Raw genomic sequence first — 20,043 nt, forward strand, 5'->3', positions numbered from 1 at the left:
TGGAACTGGAAATATGGTAACCGTCGTGGAGGGAGTTCAGCCTGGGGAGTTTTGAGCCCCCCTTAGAGGGTGGGACAGTTGTATTTAAGCCCCCCCCCCAAGGTGGGGAGGGTCTCCAATTCATCCACCCCTTCCTTCAGGATCAGCTGGGGAACCTCAAGAAGTAGCTCCTTCCACTGCCTTTCCCCTGTCCCGTTCTGAAAACAAGGAGCAATGGCAGAGAGCCTGGTCACTGCTATGAGAAACTGGCTGCAGGTTCCCAGCCCCAGCTAGATACCCCTCACCCTGGAGCCAACAGTGAACTTCTGTTGGGGCTGTGGCAACATTGTAGCTGAATGCTTTGCAGAAAATGTTCTGAGTTACAGCTGGGAGCTGCACTTCTGTTTACACTCTGTAGTTCAGTTTATTTTCCATGGTTGCTTTAACCTGTATTTTCCATGTTGGATCTCATCTTATTTCCTGTCTCCATTTCCAACTTCTCTAGTCCTTTTGTATTGTCTTCTGTCACTACTTGGTGTATAGAGCTCTCAGTTTAGGTTCTTTTGTTACTTCAACAAACAGGCTATTTATCTCATTTGTCAATCCTTTTTAAAGATGTTACATAGAATCAACTTCAATCCTGGTCCTTGTGACACATCACTAATCCATTGCCAATTCAAGGCATTGAAATTTATCACTGCCATTGTTTATGATCACTAATCATTAGTGCTAAATTCTAAGTCAATCAGAATTTTTTCCTCAAGTATAATTTGGGAAAGTACCAGTAATTTAAATGACAGTACAACATAATATTTTTACATTTTCTCTTTATCTATGTATATTACTTTTTTTTTTCTGAAGACCTTTTCTCAGGAAATAGTATAAATTTTTTGCCCTAATGAATTAGCAGAATATTTGGTACAAGTAATCCTCTTTCATGCCCCTGGCAATAAGGAGGTAACACCCACCCTGCACAGTTTTCTGTGTGTTATATCTGCTAAGTGTGAGGGGGGGAGAAATCCTTCTTGATCTATGCACTTCATTAGTTTATGTCCTGAAGCATGAACTTGCTGATACCCTGCCTGCCTAATATAATCAATTTTTGAGATTTGTGCATATAGATGATTTGGGCCCATTATCTCTTTATCTACCAGTCATATTCCAGAGACCTATCTGAGGAACTGGGTATGTACAGAGATGAGAGATTTTTGCCTTGTATGTACCCCTTCTGACACTGAATTGTTGAAGGTGATAGAAGTAACTTGAATCTTAGGTTATTTCTTTCTTGACCGTACACCAAGAAACGTACCACTGAAGTGAAGATCCATTTTGGGAGTGTGAAAACAATCATGTTTTGGATCATCCAATTTATTGGATTTGCCTCTAGCCCTGTACTTTGAAGTCAGACGTAGCATACAGAAATGTAACAGGAGATGGGAGATGGATGAGTGGGGCACCAGCCTTGGCAGCCCACTTAAAGGGAGTGCCAGAATAGTGACTTCCCAGGGTGCTGCTCCAGCAGGCCTGCATTGTGGCTTTAGCAGCAGCAGCTGCATGCAGGAACTCTGAGCTGCTGAAGGAGCAGCAGTAGCAACTGTGGCCTGGCAGACTTTGAGCACCCAGGGCAAGTAAGACAGTGAGTGGGTACCTACCCACCAACTGATGGGAACTGACCTGTGGCTGCCCCCTGGTGCTCTGCATGGGTCTAAGCCCCACCTGGGGCAGCCCATGCTGTGTTCCTGTCCATGCATGCCTGTCAGCCCCGGCCAGTGCACGCAGCTTCCCAGAAGAGCTGCTCCTGGTGCAGTTGTCCAGAGCTCAGCTGCCCCAGCCTCTTCTCTTCCTGCCCCTGCCATGCCACTCCAAGTGTCAGGGGGAGTTGCAGCCGGGTGGCTCCTGCACATGGGGCTCCAACTCTAGCTCCTGGCCGCTTTCCACCCACTCCACCTGAGCAGCCACCTGTGAGTGGCTGAATAGGTGGAAGGCAGCCATGAGCTGACCCCCTAGGCACTGGGGCAGAAGCCCCTTGGTTGCAGCTCCTCCCTCCCCCGGGATGGCTCAGGGGGAGAAGGAGGAGGAGATGCTGGGGGTGGGGGGAGCTGAGAGGTACCTGGGTGATGGAAGCCCCACCAGGAGCAGCCCCACTGGGAGGTTGTGCTTGATAGCTGGGGCTGGTGCTGGGACCAGTGGGCACAGGTGGAAGTGGGTGGCACTCAGCCCCATGTTCAGCACCGTGGGGGAAGCCATGACGTGGGAGATGGGTGTAGGGGTAAGCTTTACTGCATGCACCCCAAAATAGAAGGCAATTTTTAAAGACAGGAGGCAATTATGCTTTGTGTCAGTTTGAATTTTGGCCAATAGATTTTGAACAGTTGTCCAGAGCTGTCAGAGTAAGGTACTCTGAGATGGCATCTGGAGGACTGCTAAGGACACCACAGGTGCAGAGCCATGTCTTTTGCTGACAGCCATCTGGCAGCAGGGACCAGACCCTATGCTGTTTGAGGCGGAAATGATGTTGCTGTGCTGGCAGAAAGGAAGAATCCCATAGCATTGAAAAGAATTAGTATATAGTTACATGCCAAGTTCTGCTTGGCACAGTTTTGTAGGGTAAGCAATGCTTATAAAGTGACAGAATATGAACTATGGGTAGGAAATGAGAGAATGAGAGCACTATATCTTAACCATTTTTGAGGTGAGGCAGCATATTTTAAAATAGCCACAATATATTTGGATCTCTTTGAATTCAAACTGAAATGCACAACAAACTCTAAGGAAGCAATACCCTGCTGCGCTCCTAATTATCCAGTTTTATATTAGTTTGACACTGGGGCCTAACCTTTTTTGCTATATCTGCGTATTTATTTCTTGGTTTGAGCAGATTTAGGGCTCAGGACCTTCTATGTCATTCCTAAATCACAGAAGCAATTGTTTGAGGAGTGTTGGCCAAGTATACTTAGCAGACAGGTAACAGAGGTCCCACAGGACTTTTATTAGAAGCCAGGAATGGGCCTGTCTTACTTTAAGTACAGAGAAACATTTATCACCTAACTGTACGGACAAAACTTGCTTTGCAAATAATTTAGGGACTATCCTCAAACACATTTGTGCTCAGCCTAAGATAACTCCATTGTACTTGTGCCTGCATTGTAAGTAGGGCTGATCAGCTTTTTAGATAAACAATGTTTTTTTTTCCATTAGAAAATGTCATTTTCTAAAAATCAAAGCTTTTTACAGTCCTACATTGTTTAATTTAGAAGAAAAAATTGAAACAAAACATTCATATACATTAAATAAGGAACCTTTCAGAAAGAAAATTAAAAATGCCTTAGTTTGAAAGTGTTTCATTTTCAAACACATTTCCAGTTACATTGCTTTAATATATAACAAACCAATGTGAAACAAATTTGGAAATCAGACCAAAATACCTTAATCAATTTGAAAGAATGTTTTTTTGAAAAATCTTGTTACCTGGGAAATTTTGCCTTTTAAAATTTTTTGTCAATATCAGAATCTAAAAAATTAAATTAAAATTAAAAAAAATCCCTTTCCCCACACAGGTCTAATCAAAACCAGTTCAGATTTCTCTGCATTCCATTTCAAGATGCCTATGTCCTGTAACAACATTGGCACCTGGTTTGCTTTTATCTCTGAGCATTATTGAGACCATATTAATCCAACCTCTGAACTAATACAAGAAACTGGAAGGAAAGATACGCCTACAATAATTCAAATCACGAATGCAAAATCATCTAATTTGTTGTGAAACACATTGGCTGCTTTTAGACCAAGTCAGTTGAACAAACAGTAAGTGAGATTCTGAAAGACAGGAGAGAGACTTAAGTGCAAGATTTGTCTTCCTTCATTTTAAAAGATCATCCTCTGCATTTGAAACAGATTTGGGAACATTTTCAAAATGCTGTGACCTAAATCAGCCTCCAAAAACAGCTGAAGCATTCCTCGGGATCGTTCCATGAAATCAGGTTCAAGTATCCTGCCCTTTTCTAGATATACTCAAAAGCCAAATTGTGAGCTCCAGGTTCAGTTGGTGCTGCTACTCCTTTCCTTAATTCTGAATAAAAACAACCATGGTTTGTAAGAGGGTGGGATGAAAAAGCATGGTCTTTCATGCTTCTCTTCCGCAATCGATTCCTACAATTTATTGACTCACAATGTAATCTCTCATTAAAAATTAGAGTGGTGAAAGTCTAACTTTAAACTGTTACTAATAATGTGTGTGTATTATATGTATTTTACACACATAGATTACAAAATATTAGATTATAATATATATATATTTGCACACACACAGATTACAAAGTATTAATTCTTGTTATTTTGTAATCGTATTATTTTGTAATCTCTCTATACATCTATAGAGAGAGATATATTAATGTTATTTTGTAATCTGTGTGTGTGTGTATCTATTGAGATACACACACACACACACACACACACACTACAAAATAACATGAATTAAAAAATGCCGATAGTATTCAGACAGATTTAGACCAAACCAGAGAGAACTCCTGGTATTTCATACAATGTATTGCTGGCTAACTGAAGACCAACCTACCCACCCTTCCTGACCCAATCTGATTTCAAAGTATTGCCCCCAGTCCCAGCTCTCTCTTACAAGCCAAATCCAGAACAAGTGCAGCTGTTCCCAAGGTGCTGTTTTAATATTGCTTAATTCCAGTGGTGAAGTCCTCACAGAACTCATGTTGCTATAGCAACCTAACATTCTTCATTACTAATATCCATATCATGACTGCCTACAGATGTGCTACCATGTTGAAGTTATCTTTAATCTAATTATTTCCTAGGGCAACCCTTCTGCGATACTTATTGTAGGCAGGAAAAAACCTACTTTTTTCAGAAATAAACCTGCAGAAATGAACTTGATTGAATGTGAAGTTTCTTTTTTAAATGGAGGTCTGTTAATAGCATTTCTCCTTATCATCTTATAAGGTTTATAACATTTCAATGCAAAAGGTTTTCTTTTTAAAGGTCTGACTAATTTTCCATTTACTTATTATGAACTTTTAATAAAAGAAAAACTTGATTTGCCAGAAGCAGTGGTGAGTCTGTCAGACAAATACCAGTAGGGCTAGGATTGTCTGTATGTGGATCCAAATGAAAGCAACTTATTCTTGATCTACTTGCTTCACTAGTGCAGAAGGAGTGGAGTGAGTTCTGCACTACATAGGAGAGAATACCCTTAAGTATGCCCATTTAGTACTGAGAGAGAGAGAGTAAAAATGAGATAAGAGTTATTTAAGTTCCTATCCACCATCTTCCGCTTGAGAAGGGCCAGCCTTTATTTCCAGTGCTCTTTGCCCATCTCTTTTAGTCTGAGAGACCAAGACTGGCAGTTGGCTCAACTAGTATCCAAATGCCCAGGAATCTCATTTTACCTTTGTGCCCAAGAATTATTAGGCATATGTTATATTTGTCTTTAGTAGCATGATGGATGGCAGAAAAGTCTCACACACATGGTGTAAAGGTGTCACTTTCTTGAAATTAACCTTAAGGCAATTATTTTAAAATGTGACACCTTCACAAAGATATGATATTTTTGTGGAATAATCCTCCATTTTTTTAAAGAAATTAACTTTTGCAGAAAATGTGCTTGGTGTTGACTTTTACACATGTAAACACCTCCTCCTTGGTGTTTTGACTATGCAACAAGTATAGGTTTAGGTCTTTGGTATCATTATTAGATCACTTCTTGACTACTCAAGGTATTTTACAAAGCCATGTGGAATCAATAAAATACTTGCATTCATTTAATCTTACATATTGTTGTAGCCTTCACTGGCATGCTAGGCCAGGCAATATGTTGGATGCTGGATCCTCAGAGTGCCAGTAGCCCTGGGAACCCCCTCAGGCATGTCTGCTGACTGAGGTGTCCCTTGAAGAGATGTATCCCTCAACCTCACTGCCCAAGAATTTACTTTAAGTCCAATAAACAAATGGGTTTCATAGTTACATATAGATTCATAGTTGGTAGGGTCAGAAGGGACCTGAGCAGATCATCAAGTCCAACCTCCTGGCAGGAAAGAGTACTGGGGTCAAATGACCCTGGCAAGGTGTTCATCTAGCCTCCTCTTGAAGACCCCCAGGTTAGGAGCCAGCACCACTTATCTTGGAAGTTGGTTCCAGATCCTAGCCACCCTGACTGTGAAGTAGCACCTCCTGATGTCTAGTCTGAATCTACCCTCTGCCAGCTTGTGACAGTTATTTCTTGTCACTCCTGGGAGTGCTCGGGGGAACAGGAACTCCACCACACTGGGTGGTCCCACTTGCATCAAAGAACCTCAATGATTACATTCACCTGGTTATAACACTTTAAAACAGTTTCCCTCCCATAACCCAGGTTGATTTCCCTCTGGTCACGGTCCCTTTCCCATAACAATTAATAGCAATACAGCTTTAACTATGATCCACCACTAGGTGGCAGAGGGGAGGCTTCTGCTACTCTGGGGAAGGTGGACTCTTTGTTCTTTCTTGGTAACTCAGCAAAAACAAGTCTCTGACCAGCCACTGCAGGTAATAGGTTCCTTTTCTTTAGTTTCCTTCTGAAAAAATACACCTCCTGCAAATACTAGGGGTTAAGTGTCCCCTCACACACCCATGAAGATTTGGGATTCTCACAGCCCGCTCCCTCTCTGGGCTGTCTTTCTCCCCCAGCACCTCCACATGCAGACAGGGGATTCCCTTTGCAGGCCTTTCTCTCTTCCAATCCCTATTTAAATCTGTTTGATCTTTATACCTTGGAGCTGGAAATATTGTGTCAGAGTAGTGGAGAAATTGTTTTAACTTCTTTCACTTTCCTATTAGTTGATTCTCTGATTCTAATGGGCCAAAAACTTTTTGCTTTCCAGTAATGTAAATCAAAGTTATTGAACTGGAAACACTGGAGATGTCTCAGAGAGACTAACCCTTTGGGTGTTCATCAACCTAGATTCTTACTATGTTCCACCAACTTATGCATAATTTCTACAACCTTACCTGAATTTGACCTGATGACTCTGAAACACCTACAGTTTATTAAACAGATGGGTCCTGTAGATTCATAGATTCATAGATGTTAGAGTCGGAAGGGACCTCAATAGATCATCAAGTCCGACCCCCTGCATAAGCAGGAAAGAGTGCTGGGTCTAGATGACCCCAGCTAGATACTCGTCTAACCTCCTCTTGAAGACCCCCAGGGTAGGGGAGAGCACCACCTCCCTTGGGAGCCCGTTCCAGACCTTGGCCACTCGAACTGTGAAGAAGTTCTTCCTAATGTCCAGTCTAAATCTGCTCTCTGCTAGCTTGTGGCCATTGTTTCTTGTAACCCCCAGGGGTGCCTTGGTGAATAAATCCTCACCAATTCCCTTCTGTGCCCCCATGATGAACTTATAGGCAGCCACAAGGTCGCCTCTCAACCTTCTCTTGCGGAGGCTGAAAAGGTCCAGTTTCTCTAGTCTGTCCTTGTAGGGCTTGGTCTGCAGGCCCTTGACCATATGAGTTGCCCTTCTCTGTACCCTCTCCAGGTTATCCGCATCCTTCTTGAAGTGTGGCGCCCAGAATTGCACGCAGTACTCCAACTGCGGTCTGACCAACGCCCTATAGAGGGGAAGTATCACCTCCCTGGACCTATTTGTCATGCATCTGCTGATGCACGATAAAGTGCCATTGGCTTTTCTGTAGTTAACAAGGAATTCTTCTATTCTATTTTTACAGGGGTGTAGGTTGTAGCCTTGTTGGTCTAAGGACATAGGCAGACAAGGTTCCTTTGGTGAATCTGATATCTTTTATTAGACCAACCCAAATAGTTGGAAAATAATTATTAAGCAAGCTTTCGGGTTCAAAAACCCTTCATCAGGCTAAGGAAGTTTCAGCAGTTGGTGTGTACTTTTCCTGGATGGAATGAAAAGTAAAGAAGCCAGCGGCTGGGCTGGTCTGCATACAAGACTGGCAGTCAGTGAAAATGTAGATTGAGGAGTCAATGGGTGAGAGACAGGCTGGGGGGGGGGGAGGGAGAGAGAGAGAGAGAGAGAAGGGGGATGAAAGTGGAGAGATACCAGGGGAGTCAGATGTCAGGCAGGTTATAATGTGTGCAGTTGTTGTTTGGTCTCCATCCCTCTATCCAACTTTCTCTAGAATACTCCAGCACCAGCATCTCCTTTTTAGACACGATGATCAGTATCCAGAATGATAAAATACAGACCACGTTATACAAGAAACCCACAGACCAACATACATACCTGCACAGAACCAGCAATCACCCTAAACACACCAAAAAAGCTGTGATATACAGCCAAGCCCTCAGATACCACCGCATTTGTACTGAAGAGAACACCCGGGATTGCCACCTCACCAATCTTAAAAAGGCTTTCACCCAGCAAGGACACACCTCCAGAGAGATAGATCGCACGTTTGAAAGAGCCACCTGGATACCACGTGAAGAACTGCTGCAGTACAGAAGAAAAACACCCCCAAATCGCGCACCGCTGGTTATGACGTATCACCCATCCCTTGAACCTGTACGGAAAATCCTCAAACAATTGCAACACATACTAGACAGAGACCCTATTCTTAAAAAGATCTTCCCAGAGCCACCCATCCTAGCCTTCAAACAAACACCGAATCTCGCTAACCTCGTCACCAGAAGCAAACTTCCTCAGGTCCAGAACACACCAAAAGGATCCAGACCGTGCCATGACAAGAAATGCAAAACCTGCCAACACATCTCCACCACCCCCACTATTACTACACCCCACAACAGAGCCATCAGCATTCCTGGATCTTACAGCTGCACCTCCAGAGATGTAATATATCTCATCCAATGCACCAAATGCCTTGATGGAAAATACGTAGGAGAGACCAAACAACAACTGCGCACCAGAATGAACGCACACCGGAAATCTATCCAAGACAGAAATACCCAATTACCAGTGGGGGCACATTTCTCACAAGAAAACCACTCTCTCTCCAATCTCTCAGTCCTGATCCTCAAAGGAAACTTACATAACACTTCCCAGAGATGAGCCTAGGAACTCCACTTCATCAACCTCCTGGATACTCAAAATCATGGACTAAATATAGACATTGGATTTATGACACATTATAACCTGCCTGACATCTGACTCCCCTGGTATCTCTCCACTTTCATCCCCCTTCTCTCTCTCCCTCCCCCCCCCCCAGCCTGTCTCTCACCCATTGACTCCTCAATCTACATTTTCACTGACTGCCAGTCTTGTATGCAGCCCAGCCCAGCCGCTGGCTTCTTTACTTTTCATTCCATCCAGAAAGAGCACAGACCAACTGCTGAAACTTCCTTAGCCTGACAAAGGGTTTTTGAACCCAAAAGCTTGCTTAATAATTATTTTCCAACTATTTGGGTTGGTCTAATAAAAGATATCAGATTCACCCAAGGAACTTTGTCTGCCTATATTTTTACAGAGGTTTCCTGTCCAGAACACAATTCAAGTACAACGCTGAAATGGAGAGAAACAAACCACCCTCTTGAATTAGAGGAGCCAGATGGCTAGATATCAATTAACCCTTAATTTCTTAAAAAAAAAAAAGAAAGTGGGGGGGATGGAGGGAGGATAAAGTATTTGTGTGAAATGATTTCACGAGCTTCCTGCTGTTATCTCGTTTTAAGGAACATTTCACACCATCAGTTCTATGAAAAGCATTTTGTTGATGACAATAGCAAAAAAAAAAGAAAAAGAAAAAAATCAAGATGCATCATTTATGCAAAAATCAATCTAGCTAAATGCCCATTGTAAAATGTCAGGTTGAACCAGATGAAAACTCCATTAAATTGAAGATATTAAAGTCTATTTTAAGACTGAATGAGAGTGAACAAATTCTTACTTATCTAAGAATAAAGAAATGCATAAAGAAGCATGTAATGGTCTGACTCATTGCTACTAGAGATAAGGATGAACTGGTTCTTCTACTAATCCCCAATTTAATACCATAAATATTTAAACTTTATGTAGCTGAAATTTGATATACAAGCCCTGAGAACAAATACCTACTTTTTAAATTAAGAATGGTATAAATCCATTCAGCTGTTTAGGGCAAGAAGGGCAAGGTATAGCTTTATAAATGTAGGACTGCAGATCTTTGTGGGATCAAGGCCAATGTAAACTCATGTCCATGCAACTGATAATTTTGTGTAAAAAAAAAATGTCTAGTACTTTTCATCTTCAAAGTTCTGCACTAGCATAATAGAGGCATGTGGAAGTGTAGGGAAAAAAACCCTATTACTTGACATTTTTAAATGGGGGAAAATAAGGAAGATAAGAAAATGTGCTTTATCTAAAGCTATGCTGGGAGTTAGAGCAAGAGTTTTAAAATTCACTCAGCACTCACTACTGGGGCCTAAATTTCAAAAGAGTCCAGTGTCTATTCTAATACCTCAATAAAAGGAACAGATTTTCAAATGCAATGAGCTGTTGACTGCTCAGTACTTTTCATAAATCTCTCCTCTTTATTTAGGTGCCTGGTACATGGAACTGTTGGTTTCTTTCTTAACAATATGACCTTTATAAAACTCAAGACTTAGGATCATAGGAAAGTAGGGCTGGAAGGGACCTCAAAATGTCATCTGGTCCAGCCCCCTACTCACAGAGGGATCATCCCTGACTAAACCATACCACCCAAATGTCTGTCTAACCCATACTTGAAAACTTTCAAGGATAGAGATTCAACAATTTATCTAGGTAGCCTGTTCCAAATGCTCAGCTTTCTGGCACTGCACTTGGACTGTCCCAGAGCACAGCCATAATAATACAAATAAAAGGATGAAAGCACATGGCATCCCCACCTTTCTCAACAGTTGGTCCACCCCATTGCTACCCATAGGTTTGGTTCAGCATCCCCAATCTCTTCCAGGAGCTTGTGGGCTTCATGTACAAATGGTTTACAACTTTTAAGCCTCTTAAGCCCCCATCTGTTTGGGTCTTCATTTAGCAGTTGATGGAGCAGGTGATTTTCATTATCTCTTGACCATGTTGCTAATAACAATGTTAGGGTCTGTCTTATGAAAGGGAAAGGTCAGACCTATTCCTACACCATTTTATACCAACACCAAGTGAATCCCCTATTGGGCACAACCTGTACAGTGAAGCATAGGTCAAGCTGAACAGGCTGAATTTAGTGCTTCAAAACAACACTTCACAAGATGACCAGGTCAAACAGCCCCTTTGTGTGAATGCAGAGCCCAACAAACAGCACAGCATTTAATTAAATAGTTCAATCTCTACAAGTGTGCAGACAGGGTAGATGGAATCCACACATTGAGCAATAATAGCAGACGGTGGCTCATAGATTTGGAAGATGATATCTGATGCCATATAAAAGAAGCAGCGCCAGCACATGGCATAACAATGTAGAAGCTGCAAAGGCTTGCTTGGCTGCAAGCTGAGTGGGTGAGCTGTGCCTAAGAACTTCGCAAGAAAGGCGGCAAAAAGTTTGCAAAAGGTGCATTAGCTTTTTCAAATGGAGGGTATGTTATGCACAATGCATGCTTTTTACTGGAGGATTTGAACTGTAGCCAGAGCGTCCAATGCAAACCTTGGGCTCTAATTGGCTACTATGGAGCCATAAAAGCTGAGGGAGGGAAAAGCACTTAGACAGAAACTGTAGGAGAGCTACACCAGCCTGGAGAGAGAGGGGCAGAAACTCAGACCCTCCTTGCCCCCCAGGCAGAGGGAACAGTTGAGGCTTGCTGGTGAGCAGACTTCAGGACAGAGGAGAGCCTGAGTCATCCCAGAAGCTGATTCCCCACCCAGGGTAGGAGCTGTGCAATCAGGGACACGGGTACCCAGGGAAAGAGTGGGGAGGAGTTGGTAGACTAGCTGGGAGAAGCTGCCTGGTCAGGGACCTGTAGAGGGAAGTCCTCTGTTTGGGCTGGAACGGTTTAAACATTTTAAAATTCTTGGCCAGAGTGGTAAATCAAGAATAAACAACTCCATTTAAATCCATTAAATGACATTGTTTTAAATGAGATAAGTTAGGTCCCTGTCAACTTCCTGAAACAGAAATATGGACAACTGAAATGTAGTTAATTTTCTAAGTCTAATCATTCCTTGCTTTTTTGTGCAAAGACTGTTTATCAGGTGTCAGTTGTTCTCAATGCTTAGTTATTTTTCTTTTTTTTTTGTAATCAGCGTACTTTTACCCTGGAGTTAATCTGAGACTGCTAAACTTTGAACATTTGGCCACTATCCACTTGCATGATTGTTAAATTACTTAGTTGTTAGATTTCTACACATGGGAAGAGGATCCTGTAAACACCTTCAAAACCATTTCACTGTTCTGCTTCAAATATCTCCTTATGCCTCTCCTCTGCTGTGCTACCTGCACAAGTTCGACAGTAGTTAGGCAGCTATTGTGCTGAGACTTCTGGCTCTCATACTGGCTTATATTGTTTCATTGCTCTGTCTTGCTTTATCCCTAGATTTAGGAGCTCTTCATGGCAAAGACCTTTTAATACTTTTTTTCTTCTTTTTTAAGTTTTTAATGCAATAAAGTTCTGGTTCATGACCAATGCTCCTATGTGCTATAGAGATAATAAATATGGCAAAATATTCATAATAATCCAATGGTTAGAGGTGAAAGTTCCCTTGTTGTTATCCATCCTTTGTGCCACATCTTCTGCCTTAATGGTGTGTTGTTGTTGTTTTTTTAATTTTGTCATAAATATATTTTCTGGAGTATTTTCTTTCATGGAGCCATCCTTGTTGAAGTGGAAATTTAAGAGACCTGTTGACATAAATATAAAAGACTTGTAGAGCTATCAAGTAGGTAGTATATTTCAAGAAGTGTTATATGAAATCTAGAGTGAGACCAAAGCACAGGGAAAATAAACTTTCTTCTGTTTCAAGGTCTTCTAGTGTCTGTTCTGAATAATAGTGCATCTTATCCTAATCTCTTTTCCCCATCAGTTCTTCTTCTGTGACAGGATTGTGTTCGCTGACACTACCAGCCATTGACTGAAAAATTTTAAAAATGGAAAAAAAAATCTGTTGGATGGCCACTTTAGAGCCTTTTCTGTATTAAAATAAAACAAAACTGGATTCATTTTACTGGTATTGACAGCCCCCCCTCCCCCCCCCATGTTGGAAATTAGGTCCAAGTCTACAAATATAAGGTTCATAGATACTTTTATTTAATTTAAAATAATGCATGTATAATTATAAAATGTAGGCAAGGTTCTTTGGGTAGATGTGATATATTTTATTAGATTAAATAAATAGTTGGAAAAATTGTTCTTTGCAAGCTTTCAGGCACAAACACCCTTCTTTAGGCATAGGGAGAATCTGTTGGTCTTTTAGAATGTAAAATTTATATTTACATTTAAAGATCTGCATTCCAAAAGCTCAAGAAACCTTTCAGCTGATCTACAGGCAAACCCATCCCATTGTTATGTACACAAAATGGTTTATTAGAGATAGACCTGTGATCAGTTTGATTCTTATCTGGCTTTTGTGGTCTTTAGTCCAGCTCTTTAACATGCTTTTAGGATGAAAAGCATTTATCCCATGGCACTACATGAGTAAACTAGTTTTATGTAGAACAGGGTTGTCCAACCAGGTTTGCCACATGGAGGCATCAGTGAGGGGCTTGTATGATGGGATGGGCTCATGCTGCTTTTGTGGTAACAGTGGGCAACTGCCCGTGTAGTAAACTGGACAAATGAAGGGTTCAGAAACCCAGAAAGCTTTGAGTAAGCTCTCTGCAACATGTCAATTGCCCCTTACTGATGCTTGGCATACGCCTTAGTGACAGGGTAACTGAAACTCCCTGTCATGAGAACAGCAGGGGAAAAAAGGACAAAAGAGACAAACTTACCTGCAGACGCCGGAGAAATCGCGGCGAGCCTGGGTGGGAGAAAAGTTGCATCCCAAGCAATTAAAGGAACCAGCTGGGGTTGCAACAGATTAAAGGCTGCCGTGGCAAACCCAGCTGTCAGGGTTCAAGCCTGGGAGGAGGAAAATGGTACGATCAAAGGGAAGAAAGAAAAACTGTGCTGAGGAGGGAAAGAAGAAACAGCTGGGCCAGGCTGGCAGCGAATGGGAGGCTGCCACGGTGGACCCAGCTGGGAAAGAGGGAAGTTTAAGGGATGCTGAGAGGATGTTCCAGGGGCAGTTGGGAAGATGAGGAGAGGAGAAAGAAGGCAGAAAAGAATGCAGATGTAGAAAGCAAACCCTGGAGCATAAGGGAAGCCCTGGTTCCCCGACATACCTGGTGAGAGCCAGCAAAGAATTTTCCCGGACAGCGAAAACAGTGCAGGAGCAAAGAAAACTGCTCGGCTGGTGAGTCCAGTCCCAGGGGCTGAAGGTAACCACTCCAGGAACCTTGAAGAAAATAAAGACACCGATGAGATTGCTCCTCAGGAGGGAGGGAGTCTGTCCCGACACTGAAGGTAAGGGTAGGAGTAGAAGTAAGAAGTAGCTGTTTTGGGACTGGTGCAGGGAAGAACAGGGCAAGCAGCTGAACAAGGGGGGAGACTCCAATCAGGGGTCCTTAAGACTAAGACCAGAGCATCAACAACAGAGGCAAGTAACAGTGCACCCGGAACATCTGGTATGGTTAGGGGAGGGTATGGGGATGGTGGAGCCCTGTGAAGACTATCAGACGTCATGAACCTATAACCAACCCTTTTGTCTCCCAAGAGTGTTTTGGACATTCATCTCTTGTAACATCAAAGGCGTGGCAGAAAATTTTTCCAAAGGACAAAACACTACCATCTCCATAAGGAGGTGACTCGGCTCTAGGCAGTACGTCATTGACCGCCTACAGTCTGTAAATGAAATTACATTGTTTGCATTATTTTTAACTATACCTTTAATGTACATTATGAACAAGAATCTGCACACTAATGTTAGTGCAGTTTTTATTAAGACTGGTAAGTGCAGATGCTAACATATGCTTCAGACTGAGGAAATGTATCATGCAGTGTCAACTCTCCTACAACATTACTGCTTTGCTGCTGTGATACCTGACCTATTTAACTAATCCTTGACATATTGCATTCATATTGGGTAATAAGGGATGGATCCCTTTTGTACAAACCTACAGGGAAGCACATTTTTTTTAATTGGCCTATATAACAGAAAGGGAAAGTAACAGCATCCTTAGCTGTGCTGTACTTTGCATATTCATCCAGCCAAGTAAAACCATTCCCCCAACCCCCTTCTCTCTTGTGGTTAATGCCTGGGAGGTCTTTAATGCCAGTAATAGGAAGACTTCATCTACTACAACCAAAGGAGCATTATTAAAATCAGTAACACCTTAGTTCATAAAGACTTACTTTAAAATGATGATTTGAGAGAGAAAAGTACCTGCAACAGTATCTTTCAAAGTAGGAAGAATTTACTGGAAGATGCGAAGAATTATTTTTCTATATTGTTGCATTAACACCCCTCACACTTTACAGACTCATAGAGAGTCTAGGGGCTGATGTTAGGGTCCTATGTTGGGAGCTTCAATGTACTGATTTTTTTTCAAAAGGCCATAGCTTCAACCATTCTTGATAACTTCCAATACCAGTTTGCAATTCAGTTCATAGAGAAATAGGACTGGAAGGGATGTCTAGAGTTCATCTAGTCCAGTCCCCATACACTTCTGAGCTATTTGTTCTGTTCTCTCCATATCCAATTACCATGAGTTTAAGATACAGGTTGTAAATGAAAGACAGAGGCAGTGGAGTGAATAGCCCTGTGTTCTAGGAAGTCAGTTTTGGGTGAAAATGAGCTCTACTCTTTAAAGAGGTACAGCGGTTATCTAACCTCAGTATCTCTACAGCACTGTTGAATCACTATGCCTTTTGTAGCTTTGAGGACTTTCCTCACTCCCATTTTAGTGCTAAAGATGTTACTTCCAATGTCTTGAACTCTATAAATTAAATCTGAGCCAGAATTTAATCTTTAATACTGTATGTACACATACATATTTTTTTTGCAATGATGAAACACTTTGATTTTACTGAAGAGGCAGTTTCAGACAGTGCCCTGTAGATATATGGTGTTTTCTTCTATAAAATCTGTATATTCCTATGGAGGCTCACCCTCTGTCCTCACATTTCAATGAAATTAAAATCACAAAACATCTGGAGTAAAATTATAGTAGGTGATAAAAACCAGTGGGAATGAATACATAAAGGCGAAGTAGGGGAATATTTTAGGGAATAACATACAGAGTGAAGACATTGCTAGTGCAATGAACGTAACCAGTTCTGATTTCAAACAGATTTTGGACTGAACACTGTAAAGATGCATTTCAGTTAACCAAAGTGCCCTTCTTCAACCTTGCCTTTTCTAACCTAAATGCATGGCAGCATGTACATAAAAATTAAACTATATCTATACCTTCTAACAACAGAAAATGCTATACTGTGCACAAAGCCTGCCCTCAGGAGAGGATAGAAGAAAGAACAAAACATCTACAACAGATGTTAGTCATCTTGTTTAATGCTATACTGAAAGCTGATCAGATAGTATGGTGATGAAGGCAACATAAAAACATGTGTATATTAGAATAAAACAAAAAAACCTCTTGTGCAATGATTTTATTATTATACTATGCTTGGAGAATGAGCTGGTCAACTATGCAGTTAAAAATGCCATTGCTCAAAAAGGAAAAAGGGAATGAACAGAAGTACATGAAGGAAATACTTTTTACTTGGAGGAAGTAATAACATGGCATTTGAATTTGTAGATTTAGAAAATGAAACATTGCAATTGGCCCCTGAGTTAAAGTTTTCATTTTATAATTTTCAGAAAAACAAGTTTTATTTTGACCCATTTCTATTTTTTCACCCTGCATTTGGGTTCAGTGACTAAATGGAAAAAGCCATAGTTCATCTGGTTGTAATCACAGTGTCACGTGGGCAGCAAGGGCCACAATGTAACTCAGAGAATGTTGGCCATTGTGGAAAGGATGTATATGTTATTTGAATCAAACTGATCCTAGCCCTTGTCTGGGGATTCAAAAGGGGAAAATGAAAGTATCTTTTCCCCCTGATTTTATTCTCACTCCTGATTATCCAGTATGTATGTTCTCCTGAGCAAATGAACTTGTTTCCTGAACTTTTGTCTCCTGGATATGAAGCACACTTCCTCCATTGTGAGCTGGTGTCCAATATTTACCATAGGCCACTAAGACCTATTTTCATTCCATAAAAATAAATTGGAATATTAAAATTCCTGCTATTGGCTGCAATCTGAAGTGCTTCAATACAGAGTGAGACCACTTTTCCTTATAAAATTTCTGACTGAAATAGAGTTGAGTGTGCAAGGTATCTCATGAGAAATTTTGAATTTATAGGCTTTCTCACCTAATTTTGCAATTCAGGAGGATTTGATTGCTTATAAAAGCATCTGAACTAAAAACAAGTCATTACAGAATATCTCCCAGTAGTATGTATAAAATAGCTTGACACTTTCCTGAGGTGCTTTCTCTGCCTTCTAAAAATAGAAATAGCACATATTTGTTAATTTTTACAAACATACAGCTTGTCATGGATACATTTTGTATTATGACTTTATTAATAAATAGGTTTATGCAAGGTTAATAAATGTTTAATAATAATTTTTATGGATGCTTCTTCATTAGAGTAAGGCTAAGGGATGTTACCCTGACAGAAAGGCACTCTTGCCAAGGTATTAGGCAGTCAGCAGCAGCTCTAATCTGTTACTCTGGCAGAAGCTACAGCCATTGAGGCACTGAATGTCTGGACTTGGTTGGCCTTTGGTCTCTGTCTCAATGGTCTAGAGGGAAGGATGGTAGGTCTAGAGCAGTCTCCACTCCTCCATACACTTGTCTAGGCATATACATTGAAGACCTTGGAGTGATGGCTGCAGAACACTGTAAGGGGCAAAAGGAGGCAGCAACCAAGGTGTTCAAGCAGCCATATTCAGGGTGGCTTGCTTGCCTCTCTGGAGGAAGGTTCTAGAAAAGGTGAGCCAAGAAAGCCATGTCCCAACCCAATATATCCTTGCCAAAATGAATAATACCTTTTATTGATATTCTTATAATTTTCTATAATACATTGCCCATGCCCATAATATTTTTACAATACCCATTAATCATTTTGAAACCTTTTAAAATAAAACCTTAGTACAACCTATTTTATCAATACACCCATTTTGTCACCAAAAGATCAGATCACAATAGATAATTAAACCATCTTCTGTTTTTGTAGGTGATTGCAGAAAGAATTATATTGAACCAACCTGATCCCTGTGGTAACAGTACTGAAGTCGGCTAAAACCAGAGTGAACCTGACACGTTATGGTGAGAGAGATTTATTTATGTAATTAATTCATTTAAAAGCAGGGAACTACAGACCAGTCATGTCCAGTATTCTGATTCTGAATCATTCTCATGCTCTCAGGTATTGCTTGAGCATGAACAAAGTTCTACCATCTGCCATTTCCTGGTTTCTCCATATGCCATCCAATGTTTTTAGGTATTGTTCTGCAGAACTTTAAAGATAGGAATTCAATATCTATTGAAATGGTTGAAATGTCCACCTGTATGTTTGGTGGATTTCCAGCTTTCACATGCATATGTTAAAACTGAAATAAATTGGGGTAGACATTTGTAGTTTTTTTGTTTTAAACTGTAATTTTTCAATGAACAAATCTTGTTGAAACTGATATATAACAGCTGGCAACTTGACAGTTGTATGCCTTTGGACAGCACAACTGCCAATTCATGTGAATTGACTCATTTTTAGTTTACTTTACCCTGAGCTAAAATAAGTTGCATGATTTAACTGCATATTTTAGATTGTATCACCAACTATCCATGTAGCTACCTTGTTCAAGAGTCCCATATTCTCTTCCAACTGTACAAAGCCATGTAAAAAACCATAACTTTTAACATATTCTATGCCTCCTAATATAACAGTGCATTAGCAGCTGAAAATTATCTTGTTAGATTTATTTTTTCATTATCATTTTGTTTTGCAATGTTGCATAGTCTTTCATTATACCAGTAGGTTGATTCGACTATAACTTTTAGGCTAGGGACAGAAGTTAAACATAAACCGGTTTAAATGATCAGACACTGGTTTAACCTGTAACAGAACATAAGTTCATTGCACACAAACCAGTCTGAAACTGGTTGAAACTGGCTTAAAAATAAACCTGGTTGAATGTAGTATCAGACTTAACTGATTTGGGTCTAACCGGTTTATGGAACTTCTGTTCCAGACCCCTTCCTGGTTTAAGTTAAATCAGAGTCTCCCAGCATGCCTTTCAGCCCTGAGCTGGGTTGTCTGCTGCAGAGAGCAAGGCTTGCCCTACCCCTCTCCTCCCTAGCTGGAGCTCTGGCTGGATGAGAAGGAAGTGGAGACTTTAGGCACAGCAGCATCTCCTGGCTTCCCTCTGCGCCACCCTCCCCTCGGTCACTGCTCAAGCAGGGATCCCCCCCTCTCCCACAGCAGGGACCCCTGTGGCATGGACCACAGCTGGCATCTGGCCATAGCAACCCTAATGCAGAGAGGTGTGTGTGTCTCTAATTTTACTGGAATAAAGGCAGACAGAATGGTGTCTGTTTAGGGCTTTTTGGAACTAATCAAGAGGTCAGCTGGTAATGTCTTCCTTACAAATGCCTTGGAAAAAGCTGTTTAAGAAGAGCTTGAACTAATGAGAGAGGCTTTTTTTTTTGATGGGCTGATAAGGCTGGCTTGCTTCAAAGGCTGCAATCTGTCAGTTAAGAGGGAACAGAGAGAGGGGTGAGAAATGACCTGGTTTGCAATGAATGCAGTGCCTGTCAGTTTGCTGCAGACCATATGAAGAAGTAGGGAGAGGCAGATTGAAAAGCTGATGCATGCACTGCACACAAGCAGTCTTCTTGCCTGCCCTCCCCATCCCTCCTTTGCCTCACAGTGCTAGCTGGGGGCCAGGGTCAGGCAACACTCACAACCCTTGAGCAGCAAAGGCAGGGGCGGGGGAGAAGCCTAGCAATGGCTGCTTCCCCTCCCCCTCCAGCCACACCCTGGCTGGGGACTGTGCAGTCCAGGGTGAGGGTTTAAACCCATCCCTAATC

This window comes from Alligator mississippiensis, chromosome 1 (assembly GCF_030867095.1).
Source record: "Alligator mississippiensis isolate rAllMis1 chromosome 1, rAllMis1, whole genome shotgun sequence".
NCBI lineage: Eukaryota > Metazoa > Chordata > Crocodylia > Alligatoridae > Alligator > Alligator mississippiensis.